Raw genomic sequence first — 5,102 nt, 5'->3', positions numbered from 1 at the left:
GAAGGAGATTTCCGGGGGATCTTTAAATAGGCATAGGAGGAGCTAGGAGAGTCCAAATGAGGTGCGGTTTTCGGCCACGCGATCGTGATCAAACGCTCTAGATGACGGAGAAGGCTTAGGTGGGTTTTGGGCCAAATTGAAGGGGTGTTGGGCTGCAACACACACGAGGCCTTTTCGGTCCCTCGGTTAACCGTTGGAGTATCAAACGAAGTCCAAATGATACGAAACTTGACAGGCGGTCTACCGGTAGTAAACCAAGGCCGCTTGGCAAGTATCGGTCCAATCCGGAAATGTTTAATCCCCACACACGAAAGAAAGGTAGAAATGACCACCGGAGAAGAACGAAGCGCCGGAATGCAAAACAGACAACGGGGAAAATGCTCGAATGCATGAGACGAACACGTATGCAAATGCAATGCACATGATGACATGATATGAGATGCATGACACGACAACAACACACGGAGACAAAGACCCGAACCCGAGAAAATAAAATAACTTAAAGCCGGAAACGGCAAGAGGTGGAGTACAAATTGGGAAAGTTACATCCGGGGTGTTACAACACTCCACCACTACGAAAGGATCTCGTCCCGAGATCTAGGACTGAAAGAACGCCGGGTACTCAAAACGGAGGTGATCCTCGCGTTCCCATGTAGCTTCACAGTCGGAATGGTGTGACCACTTGACTTTGAGAAATTTGATTGACTTGTTGCGAGTCTTGCGTTCAGTCTCTTCAAGAATAGCAACTGGGTGCTCACGATAGGAGAGATCTTCTTGGAGCTCAATGTCCTCGAAGTTGACGGTGCGGCCAGGAGTCTTGAAGCACTTTCGGAGCTGAGAGACATGGAACACGTCATGAACATTTGCAAAGTTTGAAGGAAGCTCGAGTTGATAGGCGAGGTCGCCTCTCTTGCTAACAATCTTAAAAGGTCCCACGTATCTAGGGGCAAGCTTCCCTTTGATACCGAAGTGACGAGTACCTTTCATAGGAGAGATGCGAAGGTAAACATGATCTCCGATCTCGAAAGCCAAATCACGGTGCTTACTATCATAGTAGCTCTTCTGACGGGATTGGGCTGCTTTGAGGTTATCACAAATGACTTTGCACATTTCTTCTACCTCTGTGATTAAGTCATTACCCAGCAGCTGATGTTCACCGGTTTCAGACCAGTTGAGAGGGGTACGACACTTCCTGCCATACAGAATTTCAAATGGGGCCTTGCCCGAACTTGCTTGAAAACTGTTGTTGTAGGAGAATTCAGCATAAGGAAGACAATCCTCCCACTTCATGCCGAAGGATATCACACAAGCCCTGAGCATATCTTCAAGAATCTGGTTTACACGCTCGACTTGACCGCTAGTTTGAGGATGGAAAGCTGTGCTGAAGCGGATGTTGGTGCCCATGGCCTTCTGAAAAGAATCCCAAAACTTCGAGGTAAAGATGCTGCCACGGTCTGAAGAGATCACTTGAGGAATACCATGCATAGAGACAATTCGAGAGGTATAGAGTTCCGCCAATTGAGCTGCAGTGATCGACTCTTTGATAGGCAGAAAATGAGCCACTTTGGTGAGTTTGTCGATGACAACGAATATAGCATCATTGCCACGCTTGGAATTTGGAAACCCAGTCATGAAGTCCATCTCAATGTGGTTAAACTTCCATTCTGGAATGGCAAGAGGTTGGAGGAGACCTGCTGGCCTTTGGTGTTCTGCCTTCACTCTTCTGCAGACATCACATTCATTCATGAATTGAGCAATCTCGCGCTTCATTCGAGTCCACCAATAAGCTTGCTTGAGGTCCTGATACATCTTCGTGCTCCCAGGGTGGATGGAGAGGAGAGAATTGTGAGCCTCGTTCATGATCACTTTACGGAGGTCACCTTTGGGTACAACAATACGATCCTCGAAGAAGAGAGTATCCTTGTCATCAAGGCGGTAGCACTTGTACTTGGGCTGACTCTTGGCAATCCCAATCTTCACCTTTTTCACCATAGCATCAAGAAGCTGGGCTTGGCGAATCTGGTCTTCCAAGGTAGGAGAGACTTGAAGGTTGGCAAGGAAACCTTGAGGAACAACTTGCAGATTAAGTTTGCGGAAAGCTTCACAAAGCTCAGGTTGATAAGGCTTAAGAATCAGACTGTTGCAGTAAGCTTTCCTGCTCAATGCGTCAGCAATCACATTGGCCTTGCCTGGAGTATACTCGATACTCGGATTATACACTTGAATCATTTGGACCCATCGAGTTTGCCTGAGGTTGAGATTGGGCTGAGTGAAGATGTACTTGAGACTCTTGTGATCAATGAAAATGTCCACTTTTCTTCCCAATAGAAGATGTCTGTAAGTCAAAAGAGCATGCACAACTGCCGCCAACTCGAGATCATGAGTGGGGTAGTTTTTCTCATTAGGCTTCAATTGGCGAGATGTATAAGCAACAACTTTCTTCTCTTGCATCAAAACTGCGCCAAGACCTTGGAGAGAGGCATCACAAAAGACCTCGTATGGCTTGGATTCATCAGGTGGAGTGAGAACTGGAGCAGTGATCAATTTCTCTTTCAAAGTGTTGAAAGCAATGTCACACTCCGGAGACCAAACGTACTTGACGTGCTTCTGGAGAAGATTAGAGAGAGGCTTCACGATCTTAGAAAAGTTTTCAATGAGTCTTCGGCAATAGCTTGCGAGACCGAGGAAGCTACGGAGTTGCTTCACGTTCTGAGGAGGTTCCCAATTCACAATTACAGACAACTTCTCAGGATTGACGGCAATGCCCTTGGCAGAGATGATATGACCAAGATAAAGAACCTCATCGAGCCAAAATTCGCACTTGGAGAACTTGTGTCAGGACCCCGACTCAATGCCACATCGATCTAGCATGTAACACCTCGTATCACTTTGCGGCCTCACGCACGGTATTCCCACGGGTGTCGCCTTACCTTTGCCCGGGACCGTTTGCGCCTTTTGGCACACGTATATGACAGTGTCGCTAGCATCCATATGATAAGGAGCCCGGGCTGACATGGCTAGTCGTAAACCCAAAGTGGCACAAACTTACAGGGACATGCATCCATGACCCAGCATCGAACGTGTCGGTCATCAGCGAGTGAATCCAGGATGTAGCACTGGGCTAGCAGGACTCCGGTGAACCGGGCTGTAGCGGGCTAACAGGACTCCGGTATTCATCGCGTGACATTTCCCCGAAGGGACAGACACAGGAACGAAGAAGGACACATGTCGGCCAGCCTAAGTGTTCCGGAGCAGTAGCAAGCTACCATGGCTCCGTGGAAACACTAGGAGACATTTCCCGGTAAGAGAGGCTACTAAGGATAAACAACTAGATAGTCAGATCCCACACATACCAAGCATTTCAATAACATACACACAATATGCTCGATATGTGCAAATACAACATGGCATCACAACATGACTCTACGACTCAAGTATTTATTCAATAGGCTCCGAGGAGCGAGATATTACAAACAGGGGTCTCATGACCCAACATTCATAGCATACAATTCAAAGCACAAGCGGAAGCTATCATGTCTGAGTACAGACATCCATAAATGAAAAAGGCTGAGAAGCCTGACTATCTACCAGATCCTGCCGAGGGCACAAGATCGTAGCTGAGGTAACAAGCTAAACGTCGAAGTCCACGTGGAACTACTAGTGAGACCGAAGTCTCTCTGCAAAAACATAAAATAGGCAAACGTGAGTACAAATGTACCCAGCAAGACTTACATCAGAACTAACTACATATGCATCATTATCAACAAAGGGGATGGTGGGGTTTAACTGCAGCAAGCCAGCTCTGACTTGGTGGCTATCCTAAACTACGACTGCAAGCAACTCTTTTGAGGTGGCGCACACGAGTCCACATATTCACCATATCAATACACCACTATGGATCCGCTCCCGTCTCCCTACGAGAACGCCATCCATAGCACTCACGCTTATCTTGCGTATTTTAGAGTATCCACTTTCACTTGTCTATGAACTGATATAGGCAACCCAGAAGTCCTTTTCCGCGGACACGGCTATTCGAATAGATGATGTTAACCCTGCAGGGGTGTACTTCTTCATACATGTTTCCACCACTTAGCGTCTGCACACGACATGTGCTCGGTAGACTTCAAGCGAAAGCCGACGTGGGTGTAGACCACGACCTACCTAAACACTCAAGTCTCTAGTCCAGGTTTATCGCCTATTCGGGTTCCATCCATGAGGAGATCCGGCCGGAGTTTCGCTCACAGCCCCAAACGATGTGAACAGGGTTCCCGAGACACCAAACGAGCGCCCGGTACACCGTGCCACGTGCCTACCGCATCACAGCCCACCCCTCCGGTCAGCGCTGCCCACGGCCTCCAGCATACTACAAACACCAGAAACTACTTGCAACTCCTGGACAGAGGACAAGGGTGAATAAGAAGTCGAGCGGGGTCATATTTCAGGGCCCAATGTATGGTAGTAGCTGAATCATGGATCACAAACACAGAACTCAGTTCCTGAGGACGGCTGCAATGAGACAACCCACCATGTACTCCTACATGGCCTCTCACTGCTACCTTTACAAAATCGTATTCACACACTTAGTTCACACACAGTAGGACATGTTCACACACCTCTGATTCATTCCCGATGAATCAGACCTGACTCGACTCCAAGCAGTAGCAGGCATGACAAGCAAGCATGAATGAGTAGGCACAACAGGGCTCAAACAACTCCTACTCATGCTAGTGGGTTTCATCTATTTACTGTGGCAATGACAGGTCATGCAAAGGATAAAGGGGTTCAGCTACCGCAGCAAGTAACAGATGAATCAGTGTTGTCCTAATGCATTAAAAGAGAGCAGGAGCGAGAGAGTAGGATTGTATCGGAATGAACAAGGGGGTTTTGCTTGCCTGGCACTTCTGAAGATAACATTGAGTCTTCATCAGTGTCAACGATCACATCGTCGGTACAACGTCTACCGAGGGGGAACAACACCGGCAAACACAGAAGAAACACGATCAATGCAATGCACAATATGATGCATGCTATGACATGGCAATATGAATGTGTTTTGAGCTAATACACCTAGCCATGATTTAAATGAAGTTGGTTTGAATACA

Source organism: Triticum dicoccoides, chromosome 6A (assembly GCF_002162155.2).
Source record: "Triticum dicoccoides isolate Atlit2015 ecotype Zavitan chromosome 6A, WEW_v2.0, whole genome shotgun sequence".
Lineage (NCBI taxonomy): Eukaryota > Viridiplantae > Streptophyta > Magnoliopsida > Poales > Poaceae > Triticum > Triticum dicoccoides.
This window is presented reverse-complemented; position numbering follows the sequence as displayed.